Source organism: Felis catus, chromosome F2 (genome assembly GCF_018350175.1).
Source record: "Felis catus isolate Fca126 chromosome F2, F.catus_Fca126_mat1.0, whole genome shotgun sequence".
Taxonomy (NCBI): Eukaryota; Metazoa; Chordata; class Mammalia; order Carnivora; family Felidae; genus Felis; species Felis catus.
This window is the reverse complement of record NC_058385.1, coordinates 15,081,412-15,097,468: the sequence shown is the minus strand read 5'-3', so window position 1 is coordinate 15,097,468 and position 16,057 is coordinate 15,081,412. Positions and strand designations below refer to the sequence as shown.

General features: G+C 35.8%; 1 pseudogene; it reads right to left on the bottom strand.

The window, feature by feature from the left end:
* Positions 1-3,392: 3,392 nt before the first annotated feature.
* LOC101085855 lies at positions 3,393-3,997 on the bottom strand (annotated as a pseudogene).
* Positions 3,998-16,057: the final 12,060 nt, after the last annotated feature.

The window sequence follows — 16,057 nt, the reverse complement described above, 5'->3', positions numbered from 1 at the left end:
TATTTGGTTCTATGATATGTGACACATGCTGGGGATATATCTTGTATCTGTTCACTTCTTTCCCTCTCCACTAATGTTGTTCTAGTTCAACATTATCTCTTGCCTGAAGTACTGAAATAATTTCCTAACTTTCTTTTTTCTTCAATTGTTTTTCTTTCAATCTTGTACTTCTTTAATCATTATGTTCACAGCAGTGGTGATATTTAAAAACTGAAATAAGATTGTACCACTGCTCTTTAAAATCTGTCAGTGGCCTTTTAACTGAGAATTAAATCCAAACTCTGACCTTGTCAAACAGAACTACATTACCCGATCCCTCTCCTCTTCTCTGACTACATTTGATGCTACTCTCTCCTTTATTCACTGCCCTCAATCCATTCAGATCTCCAACTTCTGTGTCCATTTTTATAATTTGTATATTTCAAGGAATTTTCCCTTTTTATTTTAGTTGTTGAACTTATTGGCATAAAATTCATATTTCCCTACTCTTCCTCAAATGTTTGTAGGATCTGTAGTGATGTGTCCATTTTCATTCCTGGTATCAGTGATTTCTGTTTTTTTTTTTTTTATCAATGTAATTAGAAATTTATTTTTTTTTGTTCCCCCCCTCCCCCCAAAACCAGCTTTTATTTTATGGATTTTCTCTATTGTGTTTCCATTCCGTGTTTCATAGGTTCTTCTCCCACCCCCCTTTTTTTTAAAGATTCCCTGTTTTATTTTTATTATTTACTTCTTTCTACATATTTTCAGTTTAATTTGCTTTTTCTAATATTCTTAAAGGGAAATTTATTTTTATTTTATATTTTTTATTTTGAGAGAGAGAGAGACGCAGGCATGTGTGTGAGCAGGAGAAGGGCTGAAAGGATAGAGAGAGAGAGAGAGAGAGAGAGAGAGAGAGAATCCTAAGCCCTAAGCAGACTCCATGATCAGCATAGAGCCTAATGTGGGGCACCATCTCACCACCATGAAATCACAACCTGAGCCAAAATCAAGAGTCAGATGCTTAACTGACTGAGCCACCCAGGCACCCCTTAAATGGAAATTTAAAGATTTCTTTCTTTTCTAACCTAATTATTGAAAGCTATAACTATCCCTCTAAGCACTACCTTAGCTATATTCCACAAATTTTCACATATTTTGTTTTTGTCATTGTTTGTTTTAGTTAAAAATACTTTAAAATATTCTTTTTGATTTCTTCTTTGACTCATGGGTTATTTATAAGTATTTTATTTAATTTCCAAACATTTGTAGGGTTATCCAGATATATTTCCAATATTAATTTATATTTTAATTCTATTTGCAGAGGATACACTATGTATGATTTTAATTTTTTAAAAGAAATTTTTTTTAACATTTATTTATTGTTGAGAGACACAGAGAGACAGAGCACGAGCAGGGGAGGGGCAGAGAGAGAGGGAGACACAGAATGTGAAGCAGGCTCCAGGCTCTGAGCTGTCAGCACAGAATCTGATGCGGGGCTTGAACCCTCAAACCGCAAGATCATGACCTGAGCCAAAGTCAGACGCTTAATTGACTGAGCCACCCAGGTGCCCCTGATTTTAACACTTTTAAATTTATTGAGACTTATTTTATGACTCAGCATGTGACTTATCTTGGTAAATGTCCTGTGTGCATCTGAGGAGAATGTGTATTCTGTAGTTTTTGAGTGTGTTGTGCTATAAATGCCAGTTAGGTAGTTGGTTGATAACGCTGCTTAAATTTTCCTTATCCTTGCTGATTTTCTGTATGCATGTTCTATAAGTCATTAAGAGGGGGATTGAAATCTTCACCTATAGGTATGGATTTGTCTTTCTCCTTTAAGTTTTGTCAATTTTACCTTCATGTATTTTAAGGTGTTATTAGTCACATATAAGATTATTATGTATTCTTGGTTAATGGATCTTTTTATCATTATGAAATGTTCTTTATCTCTAATAATATCACTGTCTTAAAGCATGCTAATAGTCTTTGTCTGATATTAATATAGCTACTCCAGCTTTTTTATGTTTAGTGTTTACATGGTATATTCTTTCTAGCCTTTTACTTTTAGCCCATCTCTGTCTTTATAATTTAAAATGGCTTTCTTATAGTCAGCATATAGTTGGGTCTTGCTTTTTCACCCAGTCTCAAAATCTGCTTTTCATTATATGTTTAGACTATTTAATAATGTAAATATTGATATGGTTAGGTTTAAGTCTGCTATCTTATTACTTGCTTTCTATTTATTTCACTTGTTCTTTCTTCTTATGTAATTTTGAATTAATGGAGCAATTTTTAGTATTCAATTTTACCCATTGTATTTGTTTATTAGCTATATCCTTTATTCTTTTACTGGTTGTTCTGTGGTTTACAACATATGTGTAACCTATTACAGCTTATATTCATCTAATATTATACTACTTCATGTATAATGTTATGATAACATTCATTTTCTACATGTTGACTTTATGTATTTTTTACATATATCTTACTTTGACACATGCTATATACCTAACAGTATATTGTTGCTTTAAATAGTCAATTGTCTTTTAAAGAAATTTTTAGAAATAAGAAAAACTGACTTTTTATATCCCAATATATTACCCTTGCTTTCGCATTCATTTGTGTAAATTTCCATCTGGTATTATTTTCCTTCATTCCAAACATTTTTTTTTATCATTTATTTTAGAGTGGGTCTGCTAACTCCAAACTCTCTTAGCTTTTGTTTGTCTGAAAATGTCTTTATTTCCTTTCCATTTTGCAAGATATTTTGGCTAGTTATAGAATTCTAAATTGCCATATTTTCTTTCAGCACATTAAAGATGTCACTGTGTAGTCTTCTTCCTTGAAATGTTTCTTGGGAAAAATTGGCAACTATTCATATCTTTGTTCTCTTCTATGCAGTGTTTACTCTTTCTCCACTTGCTTTTAAAATTTTGTTTAATAAAGACAAATGTCTTTATGATGTTTTTTTCTTGTGGGTTTCTTTGTGTTATTTTGGAGTTTGATGAGCTTATTGAATCTGTATTTTTAGTTTTCATCAAATTTAGAAAGTTTTCAACAGATTTTTTGAGGTATTTTTCTGTTTCCCTCTTTATGTGCCCCTAATCACATAGATTTTTTTTTAACTTGGAATTTTAATTGTGTACATAAAAAACAACATGAGAACAAGGAGTCCTATGGCTGGACATTATCTCTAGATGCAAGGATTTCCAATTAGTCCACCTGTAGTTTGGCATCACCCAAGATAATTAAGAAGTCTAGTATTGTTTTTCCTGAAGAAGAAAACCAATTTACTACATTCAGTACTGACTTCTATAGCATGTTTTTTTTTCTGCAGAAATACTGGTTTACTGCATAGAGTTTTCAATGTTTTCCTATAGCAGATTAAAATGAGCAGAGCCTGGAGAATTTTACTTGTTTCCAGGTGAAGTCTTAGCATTTACTGCCTTTTGAAATTTCTCTTTCCACAAATCTCCAACTATGTATCCTCGTAAACCTCAGTCATATAATTTCTCCCCACTGACCTGTACAAATATGATGGCTTATTGTGGATAATAAAGAGAGGCAGTTAATCCCATGAACCCAGGTGGATATATCAGCTTCTTTATTTTTGAATCACTAGCCAAAAGAAGTCCAGCAATGTCAGCAAAACCAATGACACCAAGTCTTGGAAAAAATCCAGGAGGCAATTTTGGAGATATTCATAACTGTCTAACCCCCATTGGACCAGGTTCTGTATGATGGGCTTAGTTTGTGAATATATTTTCTGACACCAACTTATATATGGCTTACAATAATGTCAGAGATGTGAGATGCTTTCTTCAAGTTGGGTCCTTGGCTCCTCCACATATTTAGATTGACCCTCAGGAATGGAGTAGAGTGAAAGCTCACTAACCTTCATGGAAGTTTTGTGAGGTGAGTCATTTTTAGGTGATGCATAGACTTTGAAAGTGAGCAGACTCAGGCTGGCCAGCCCCACAGACCTCTGAATTACCTTGAACATGTTGCTGGCAGAGGTGGCTCCAGTGTAATTACATGAATTTTAGACCATTTGATATTTTCATAGAGATCAATGAGAGTTTTACTTTTATTCTCTGGGAATTGTTCTTAGAATTTTATTGCTGTGTGCTTTGGATTTGATAATTTTTAATGTTATGGTTTCAAATGTACTGATCTTTTCTTCTTCAGTGTCTAATGTACCCATCTATTTATTTCAGATAGTGTTTTTCAGTTTTGAAGTTCAAGAATAGTTTATATCCCTCTCCTCACTATGCTTTTCTATTTCTTTAAGATTATAAGCATATTTATAATAGCTGTTTAGAAATTCTTGGTTAGTAAGTCCTTTGTCTATGATATTTGTGGGCCTGCTTCTATTGACTGATTTTTCTTCTGGCTATGGCTTACAATTTGCTGCTTCTTCATTTATCTTGAGTGCCTGGATATTGTTATTTTTCTTTAACAATTTTCTTTCTTTGCCAGGTAGTTAATTTATTTGCAGTGCAACTTAATCCTTTTGGATCTAAAGAAACCTTTATTCTCGGACTATTTCTAAGACATGCCTAATTATTAGCCCTATTTCAAATGCATGGCACTTCTCTACTGAACCATTCTGCTGAATGCCCCAGGTATTCAACAAACTCTCTCTGCTTGGCTTGTGGGAATTCAAATGTCTCCCTGCTCTGCATGAACTCTGGAAATCATTGAGCCCCCCCCCCCCCCAAGTACTATTGTTTGGCATTTGGGAAGTTTTAACTTGAACATAATGCAATTTTGTATTCAAACAAGGACACAAGGAGGCCCCTCTTCAGGATTTTGGGGTTCTTTTTACATATAGCTCCATCCTCTCTGGTACTCTTTTATGCCAAGTCCAGCTACTTCAACCTTGCTTAGCTTTTGTTCTTTCTTTCTCTGAAAAACGGTCTGTAAACTTTAAACAGAAAGCTGTGACAATGGTAGAAATCACTTCATGTGTTTCTCTTCTCTTAGGGGTAACAATCTTGCACTGCTTGTTTTTAAATGACTGAAAACAAGTTTTTCTCATATATTTTGTCCAATATTCGAATTGTTTACCATGGGAGATCAAGTAGCTTGCTGAAAGCACAAATCAGGAGCAGAATTTTCCATCAGCCATGTTGGCCTTTCTTTTCAGTTCTTTAAAAGAAAACAATCAAGTTAGTATTTGCCTTAAAACTATTGCACTTATTCTTTCTGCTTAGAAAAGTCTTCCCAGGCATGTCTACAAGCTACCTCCTTCTCATTCCTTATTTTCCAAAAGAAGCTTTTCTTGACCATACTTTTTAAAGCCATTATTTATAATTTTAATTCTTTCCTCTTTTCTTTCATAAAATTTATTGCAGTCTAATTATACCTCTTAATTTTTTTACATGTGTAATGTCACCTCTCCCCTTGCTATGTAAGCTCCACAAGGAGTGAAACTTGTACTCCTATATTCCTTAGCTTCTTGAATGGTACTTGGCCCATAGGCAGGAGCCAGGAAACATTTCCTGAATTTAAGTATGAATAAAGGTAGTGGCTAGCCATATACTCTGAAATTGTAAGGTAGGGAGGTGCTAAGCAACATAGTACTGGAGGCCTACACAGTAGAGTAAGTTATGCTTATTTTTCCTGTAAAATCTTCTTTTTCGTGAACAGTAAAGAGAATTGAATCCATTATTTTCACAAGAAAAAATGTGACTTTAGATTCTAGATATTTAGCTATGTTTGATACTGGGCTCTCCTCCTTATGCAATCTAAATTTACTATACTCTTATTAGTTACATTATAAGTATGGTCTGTGGCAGTTCTTTGAAATAGAGATGCTTAACTATTTTCTCAAATTAACCTTCTTTATTGAAATATATTGGTATGGTGGCATCTCAGTTTGGGTTGCTATATCCAAAATACCATAGAATGAGTGGCCTTAACAATAAACATTATTTCATATAGTTTCAGAGGATGGGAAATCCAAGATCAAGGTGTCAGCAAATCCAGTGACTGATGAGGATACTTTTGTGGTTCGCAGACAGCCATCTTCTCATCTTCCTGCAGGATCCTCACAAGGAGGGAGATCCTCTGTCTCATGTCTCTTCATATAAAGATACTAATCCCATTCATGAGGTCTCTATCCTTATAACCTGATTACCTTCCAAAGACTCCGAGTTGAATATCATCACTTTGGGGATTAGTCTTCAATTTATGACTTTTGTGGGGTATACAAACATTCAGTCTACAGCTAGTGGAGAAAATATTGTCTTGTATAATGTATATATAAATACTATGTGCCAGTTTTAAATTTGCTTGATGATGAAGGGGCTGGCCTGCTTTAATATGAAATAACTGTGTTCATGTTACTGATTTTAATTCTGAAATAGTTAGAAAAATAGCTGACCTAAATAGTCATGTTGTACTTAGTTTACATTCTCTTAGGTACATGGTTTTTATTAATCATCCAGTTTACTAAAATGTAGGTCTGCATTTTCTTACATTTTAAGAAAGAGAATATTCCCATCCAAGATCTTGGGAGTTGATGTTCTCTTAGTATTATTGGCCTACATGATGGAGGTCTAATCCTCTCCCCAGTCGCAGATTGGTATTTAGGAGCATACGAAACTTGGTGACAGGTTTTGGGGCCATACTTATTTATGGGAACTATCTTGGAATATGCAGGATAGTTTTTTAAAATTTTTATTTGTTTAGTTTTTAATTGTTCCTAGAGCTTTGTTATTGTGATAATGTTTATGGACTGTTCTTCTTCATCAAGTATTTGTAGCTTTCAATATTTCATGTAGAATCATGAATACATTTTGATATAAACTAAGACATTTAACTTTTAAAAGCTATGCCTCATGTTAATATCTCTTTAAGCATCAAACTTCTTAAATTTATCTGTACTATATTGTCATAATTCAGTATAAAATTTCAAACTTAAACAGTACTTTAATTTACTCAGTCAAGTAAATCAATGATACAATTTAGAGTATATACATTTTTTAAGATATTTTTCAAAATATCTAGAGAGCATGACTTCTCTGCCTAAGTGATAATAGTCCAGCATAAATATTTAAAGGCATAAAAAAATTCTTGGGATGTGGTCAGACACAGGTATTTGTTTATTTAATGTACTTTGCATATAATTTTTTAGATGTGAAAAAGAAGGATCAGCTTTAATCTCCTCAACATTTCCTGAACATTATGACTTTTAGGCTCTTATGTGAATACTGCCAAGGTGATAATGGACACCACTAGTAGCTTTTATGTGGAAATGGAAGTGGCTTTCAAGGTCTCAGGTAACCATGGTCCAAGAGTAACTTATGTTTCAGTCTCTAATTTACTTGGTCCCACTTAGCTTTTCTCATCACTGAGAACATTTTCTCTCAGGCCCACTTTTACCAGAGTCCTAAAGATGTCCAATGATAGATTGGAAGCCTTACCCTCACAAGTAAGTGAGATCTGGAAATAATTTTGTTGTGCTAAATATGGTGTCTAATGTTTCAGCTTTTTTGCTTGCTAAAGATACCATGCATACCCATCAGTCTTCTTTCCCAGTTTGACTTTCCTAATGCATTAAGATTTAGTTCTGTTGTTGATAATTCTTTCCTTTTAAATGGCTTGGGCTAAGTTCTCTCTTTTCTCACCAAAACGAAAGAAAACAAAACAAAAACCAAAACGACAACAACAAAACAAGAGAGAGAGAGAGATGACAACAACAACAACAAAACAAAGAGAGAGAGAGAGAGAGAGAGAGAGAGAGAGAGAGATATGTTAGTTAACCTCATTTTGGGAGAGAAAATAAATTTTTTTGAACAGAAAGGAATAATATAATGAATATAATACCCGATCATCTTTTATGGCTATCTCTGTCCTTTTGCATAGTTTCAGTCCATAAATATTTGTTAAATAAATGAGTGCATTAGTGAATAAACCAACCATATTGAGATATTTTATTTTATTTTAAATGTTTATTTATTTTAAGAGAGAGAGCAAGTGAGTGGGGAGGGGCAGAGAGAGAAGGAGAGAGAGGATCCCAAGCAGGCTCTGTGCTGACAGTACAAAGCCCGATACAGGGTTCAGTCTTATGAATTGCGAGGTTATGACCTGAGCTGAAATTAAGAGTTGGACGCTTAACTGACTGATCCACTGAGGTGCTCCTGTATTGAGATATTTTAAAAATTCTTGTAAAAAGAGGAATAGTTTTTTCTAGGTAGTCCAAATCCCAGTGCCCACAAGAATTAGATGTTTAAATCTATTCTTTCGTTATTATATGTAATAAATATTTAACAAATAATGAAAACTGCTTTTTGTGACTCATGCAGTTCACCCCAACCAATCACTGATGGCTCCACTTTCTTTTCAATTGTCTTTGTAAAGGGTATAGGAAGGTCTCTAGTGAGAGATCCCTGTGTGTCTATATACCTAAAGCTGTAACATTTGTCATTTTATTCTGTGATTTGTAAACTAAAGAAGGTCAGCTTGTTCTTAACACATTGAAAATAGTTTATTTTTATTTAACAGTTTTTATGTTCAAAAGTTTGGATAGAAATTTGCTGGTAACAAGGCAATTCATAAACATCACCATATCATCTGACCTTTTTACTAGTTGTCCTACTTCAGACACCCACTTTCTTGCAAAGTTTCAAATTCACCATTTGCTTTTTTGTACTCAATTTCTTTTTTTTTCCATGAGTTTAAGATGTTTTTCTAAGAGGGAGAAGTGTATCAATAAGTTCCTCAGCACTGCTAAAATTATCAGTGAACATCTTGTCAGACAGTGATGTGTGAATCTGTTTTGTATGCCTCTATCCAAGGCCAGGTTTGTTGATGGAGGGAAACACTTTCTCATTTTTAATCCTGAATCCCACCCTGTGTAGAACACAGTAGTATCATGCAGAGACTTCCATGGGAGAAGATGCCATTTTAATTTGTTTTCTAGCTTTCTTATTTGTCTGTGTTTTCCTAAACATTAAGTTTAAAACAATGGACTCTCGCTATTTCCTCTTCATATTCATTGGTTGCTTTCAGACATACTTTATTCCCTTTAGTTCAGGCATAATTCCACCCTGGTTCTAAGAATCTGTGAGTTAGGAGTGGAACATTTTTGTCATATTCTTTAATGTCCTTTGATGCAGGTCCAGCATGCATCAGCTGCTGCAGTGATCTTAGAATAATTTACTTATCCCCTAATGCCATCTGTGAAAGAGGAAGTCAACCAGGTTTGTATAAATGCAGGATTCTAATGTGACCACTAACATTAAGTCACTAATGCGACCCTCTCATTAGCTATTACTTTCAATTAGGTGTTCTCAAACAATTAGCTTTCAAGCTACATGATCTTATTTATAGTATATACATTCCCCGGTGAGAGAAGAAATTACTTCTGGGAAAGCTGAGTCTCCAACTTTTAATTTAGGTACTAAATTCAGATATATTACCTCAGTTGGACTTTCTTCTTGTGGAATTACTAAGCCCAGTTCTCTTGATCATGTGATTCTTTAGGCATCATGAGCCTCTTAAGAAGAGAACTACTAAACTCCATGGGTGCTTAGAGCACACAGGAAGATTAATGCAGCAGAGACCTGCTCTTTGCAAATAGCATTAAAACTTTTCAGATTTTTGAAGCATTCTCAGGAAAAAATCCTCACATCTTATTAATAACATTTGGAGCCATGTATTTTGTAAGTTCCTAGACTTATGAACAGATTTGTCTGAAGTTTTTGTTGTTGCTTCTTTGACTCTATCTTCTACCCTGAAAACTGAAACTCTGGAGTCACTTTAAAGATGCTCTGAAAGAGGCGCCTGGGTGGCTCAGTTGGTTAAGTGTCTGACTCTTGGTTTTGGTTCAGGTCATGATCTCACAGTTTGCGAGATCAAGCCTGTGTTGAGCTCTGTGTTGACGGTGCAGAGCCTGCTTAGGATTGTCTCTCACTCTCTCTCTGCCCCTGCCCATTTGTGCTCTCTAAATACATAAGTAAATAAGTAAGTAAGTAAATAAATAAATATGATGGTCCTGATGGAGTTTTCAAAATACATAATAACATTTAGTGCAGCAATAGTCACATGGTACTTTCCAGATACCATATCAAATTTTTCCCAAATAAGACATGGTCTTTGCCCAGAAGGAGTTTGCTATGTTGTAAAGTCATACAACAAATATTGAATATATATGTATATATATATATATATATATATATATATATATATATATATATTCATACTTTTTTTCAAATCCGTACAGGGTACCTAATATTTTCTAGACTCTGGAGAGACAGTCAGTATATAAGAATATACAAAGTCCTCCTCTCAGACCTTCATTGTATTGTTTGTGGAGGACTGGGATGGAAAAGGACAGATAGTGCCAAGAAAACCAACCAACAAATAAGATAATTACAGATTATAGCAAGTGCAGTGGAGAACACAAAGTGATAGCTCAGCAGAGGATACTTCTGAGCTCTCAGTAAAGACACAATTTCATCTGAGTTCTGAAGGATGGAAAGGAGCTGGTGATGGAGAAGCACAGAGGCAGAATGAGAGCAGGTGCAAAGGCCCAACAAGCTTGACCTTTTGGGGAAGAGCAAGGTTAGAGAGATTGGAGCACAGTGAATGAATGAAAGAGATGTGGAAGGTGAGGTTGGTTTTGAAAACAAGAGTCAGTTTGTGGAGGCCAGGTTGGATTTTATTTTAAAGGCAGTGGAAAGTCATTGAAGCATTTTAGGAGGGATGGTGTCTTATTAGACTTTAAACAAGATGTTTCTACGTGCTATATGGAGACTAAGTTATAAAGGCAAGAGTCAAAACAAGGAAACACATTAGGAATCTGTTTCAGTGTCCTTAGTATCCACCTAGGAGATGATGGTGGATAGGACTAGATGGGATCAGTAGTGATGGAGATGAATTGTAGATATCTGAGATATATTTGATATATTTTGATGATGGATTGGCTGTACGGGATAAGGGAAATAGAGAAACAAAGGATGATTTATTGATTTTTGGCATGAACAACTGAGTATAATTTGCTGAAAAATAAGGAATAATGGAAATATATAAAGGGAAAGTAAGTGTAGAAGAAGAAAACTTGGGACAAGTCATGGGGTCATGGTGGTTACTTTTTCTTTATGTGTTTTGTGTATGTTGTATTAAACAAATATAATGATTTGCCCAGTTCTATTAAGTTCTATTGCAAAGTTCTGTTAAGTGCTATATGCTAAAATAGAACAGATAATTTTTGAATCAATCATATTTTATTGAGGCACTGTTCTGTTCTAAACACTATGTTAAGTCCATCATATTCTTAATTCTTGATCTCCAGGCATGCCAAAAGCAATTAAAACCTGATGTGATGAATGCTGTAATGGAGGCATATATAAAGTATTATGGAAACAGAGAGCGGGAGACATAGTCACCCCTGAAGATGGGGCAAGGGCATCTGGAAACAGTGATTATTCCAGCATTCCTAAATGCGAGGGGCTGAGGCTTGTAAGGGGTCTGGGGTTAGGGCAGAGGGCCCTGTGACCTTGTCTTACTACTGTGTTCAAGAGGGAGGCTGAGGGCGATTTTGGGGACCCCACGTTCTCATGGCATTGTCACTACCTCAAAGACAACCTCTATGCTGGCCCTTTAAAGTGAGAGAGAACTTTGTCAAGTGCAAATGAGGGAGGGGGGTGTTTTCTAGGGAGAGAAAAAAGCCAAATGTTCAGGAATAGTATCGAGGAATGGTAAGAATTGTGGTTGGAGATGTAGCTGTGAAAACCTTGGAAGCTGAGCTCAGGGGACTTATTCGTACCCTCAAGGAGCTTTCCATCCAGAAAGAGAGTTTTACCAGTCATGTGCCTGCCAGTTGACATACTAGCCTTATATTTGATGTGACAGATCGTGAGCATAGTTAATTATTAATGAAGCCTTGATGAAGCTGATGTCTTTGCTGGGTTATCATATTAAGGGTGTTGGGATTTGTGTTTACATCGTTCAGAAAGAAATTGTGGTAGGAGCCAGCAGGGGACAGTGTTTGGCCTGACTACTGAGAAGCTTGGAAGTTCATTTTTTGGACTAGCTCCTTTTCTCAAGTTCTATTTTTCTTTTCCATTATAGGCTTTAAGGAGTGAGCCTATGTTCCTTTCCTCTTTCTACTTTATGTCTTGGATTTCTTCTACTACAGAAATGGCTTCCGAATACATGACAATTCTTCCAGTTCCCAGTTTCTGGAACCCACCTGGCAAAAAGGTGCTTATGAGTTTGGCCAGAATGACCAGATTTGAATTTTGATTCTGTGATTTATTATTAGTTCTGTAAACTTGGAAAAGTTTCTTAAGCTCTCCAAACCTGTTTTTCCTTTTTAATTTATAAGCCAAAGATAGTACTACTGCTTACCTCATAGGGCTGTTGTAAAGGACAAATGAAATAATGCATATGAACTTAGTATAACACCCAAAGTACAATGATAAGTTCTTGATATACCTCAATGAATGTTTTCAATGACTGAAAACAACTCTTCGGTAGGTACTCTGTAAATGTTGGCTGTTGTAATTATCAATCCTCAGCAGGATTAATCAAAACAACAAACCTTAACTAATCATGTAACCTATGTTTCTAATGGTCATAGCACAGAATCAAAAATAGTCATGTTCAAACAAACTGATTTCTCTGGATCTACCTCCTTTTACTTTGTGAAAACAACATCATTCACCCATTCCTCCCACCTGGCTCAAGAACACCCATTGTGCCCTGGAAGACCAGCCCTCTTGGGCACTGCTTAGCGGCCTACACCCTCTCTGGCTCAGCGTGGGCATAGCTCTTCCCATGGCTTCTCCTGTACCTGCTGCCATCGTTGCTCCTGATGTCTTGCTCTTACTGGGGCCTGCTGCCTTCCCCAGTAGAGAGAGGGAGGGTTCTGGGATGGTTTGGCTCCTGGTTTCACCACTGTTTCCATTCTGGGCTTAACCTTGGCTACAAATGGAGAAACAGTCCTGTCCCCATTTGTGGGATCCTCTCTGACATAGGCTACTTTGTAATGCTGCCTCATGCTCTTACTGTGTGATTGAGAGCTCATGTAACAAGTATTTGAACTTTTACCAGCTACTTTTCTACATCTGAGTCTTCCTCAAGTGCAAACATAATTTCTTGGGGATTAGTTTAGAAAATGTTGAGTGTGTCTTAGCATGCTTGCTGATTTTGACTGTGCTACTGAGATAGTTACTAAAAGCTACTCTAGAGTTTTACTTTTTTCTTTCATTCTAAAAAAAAAAAGAATCTCGTATGTCCTTTCACCTTTCCTTAGGAAAAGCCTGTGCTGACTGTGTTTCCCTGGGAAGGTCCTTTCTTTTATCTGCAGAGACTGGGCTTAGCATTGACTTGTCCAATATCAATATTATTGGAGAAGAGGACTTGTTTCCAATCTCCAACAATGATGTAAGGAGGAAACAAATCTGTAAGAAAGCTCTATGATGACAGATATATGTGAAATGAAACAAAATATTTTGTACATATCCCCAAATTTTAATTTTCTTGTTATATCAATTAATCTTATTTTGAAGGTTAGGGGGAAAATAGGAGGAAAAGGAGGATATTAAGAATGATTAGGGAAGATCACTCAGAGGAATGAAGAAAGATAAGAAAGGAAAGACAAAAGTGCGAATGCACTGAAAGAAAAAGTGATGATATTTTTTTCCTTTCGAGTATTTTGCGCCAGACAAAAAGAAGCCATGACCTCTGGCTTGTCCTCTGCTTTTATTTAATAGTATTTCTTGCTCTTAATTTAAATATTGTTATTTTTCACATCAAACTCTAACCCGTTACAGAATCTAATAATTCAGAAGTTGGGTAATCCCATTTTTAATGGCTTAAAAAGTAACTACATGGGGCGCCTGGGTGGCGCAGTCGGTTAAGCGTCCGACTTCGGCCAGGTCACGATCTTGTGGTCCGTGGGTTCGAGCCCCGCGTCAGGCTCTGGGCTGATGGCTCAGAGCCTGGAGCCTGTTTCCGATTCTGTGTCTCCCTCCCTCTCTGCCCCTCCCCCGTTCATGCTCTGTCTCTCTCTGTCCCAAAAATAAATAAACGTTGAAAAAAAAATTAAAAAAAAAAAAAGTAACTACATGATAAAGTAAAAGTAACTTTTTTTGCCTGCTGCTAAAAGCACCATAAGTAATACACTGAATTAAAACTTTCAAATAACTGTGTCACCTTTCTATTGGCAAGTAACTTGGTACCAGATGGGATTCCTTAAATAAATATTCTGGTTTATCGTCTCAAACAAAAATTTTTATTTCAAATAATCAATAAAACATGTAGAAATAAAACAAAACTATAGGCAAAAGGAATTCTTTATTTCATAATGACGAGTTTTAAAACATCCCAATTTATTGCCAAGGATTGAATTTTGGAAAGGAATCTCAAGAAAATCCTGTTTAGTGTTCATAGTATCTCAGGGCCAGGTGGCACAAATTTGGTCACTGGTGAGAAAGCATGATAGATTTATTTGCATTCTATAACTCTTTAAGATAGGAGTTAGAAATAATAGATAGAAGCAGAGTCAGAGATCAGGGCCATGGGTGGTCCGCTCAGCTCTGTTGTTCCTTCATTGGAGTACCTATGACCTTGGTCTAGCAACTGACCTCACAAAAGCCCATTCAGTTCTCAGCAAATGGAAACCAGTGCCCCCCATTAGGAATCCAGAGATGGATGGAGGTGGTTGGGGGAAAAACAGTCTCTTTATTTATGTACTAAGAGATATTAAGCTTTACTATCCAATATTGCTATAATACTAAAGTGGAAGCTGTTCCTTCTTTTATCCTTAAACCACATAGACAGAAGTGAGTGTTAGTATTCACTTACTTTTTCTTCTGCTGTTTTCACTTGTTAAAACCCATTCAGTTTTGAGATTTTGCCATTTAATTATAGAAAATATTACTTTCTTTTGGCTGTTGTCATCTCTAATTTTCTTGACTTGCTACATTTTTGGGGGAGCCCTCCCTGACCTTCATGATTGGAATAGTTCTTCTTATATGTACTATTAGAGTACATATCCAATTTAAACAGATTATAACATTTTTACAGTATTTTTTGGAGTCAATACTCATGCTTAAAAAGGCCTGATAGGTAACATGAGTGTCTGAAGATTTTGGGCTAAGAAAATAAAGATTAAATTGCTTGTATTGCAAAAAAACTAAATTTATCCCCTGGTTTTAGTGCATTAAGTTCCACAATGATAGGAAGCATTTCTATTTTATTTACTACTGTGTCTCCATGAACAAGGGCAGGTGCCAGTGAGACAGAGTAGACTCTCAGTGAGACGGGTCAAATGTTTGAATACATGAGTTTACACATTCTGAGAGTTCCTCCTATCCCTCTGTGAAAGTGTGTGTCTCCTTTTTAGGTGGTCAGTGACCCTTAGAACTGCAAACAGTATAATATCATAAATCCAACACTGTATATTTGGACATTATTACTTAACTTTTTTAAAGGTAAAAAAAGTATTTCTTTGGAGCGCCTGGGTGGCTCAGTCAGTTAAGCATCTGACTCTTGGTTTTGGCTCGGGTCATGATCTCATAGTTTCGTGAGTTCAAGCTCCAAGTTGGGCTCTTCACTGACAGCACGGAGCCTGCTTGGGGTTCTCTCTCTTTCCTCTCTCTCTGCCCCTCCCCCACTCAGTACCAGATGTCTCTCTCTCTCTCTCAAAATAAATAAATAAATTAAAAAAGTAATTCGTATCCCAATATTTTATTAGAAATTTTTCTTACTTTGACTACCTATTGCCATTTTTTCCAGTTTTTTTCCCACCTCTGTGGCTGCTCTAGTTAGGTCTCATTTTTCTATATTTTCTCTTCCCATTTATTCCTCTCTTTGGCTTACTTTATTGATTCCCATATGCTCTAAGTACTATCTATTTACCAATTACTCTTAGATTTGTGTTCTCTCAGAACTCACACCTGAATACTAAAACAAAAATTTTAAAAAGAAAATTACCTTATGAGCATTTCCACATGGGTGTTTCACAGATATCTTACACTTGTTTGGTCAGAAACTCTCTTCCTTCCTACCATGAAACGCCTTTCATATTATTTTTAGAATTCACCACTCCATATATTTG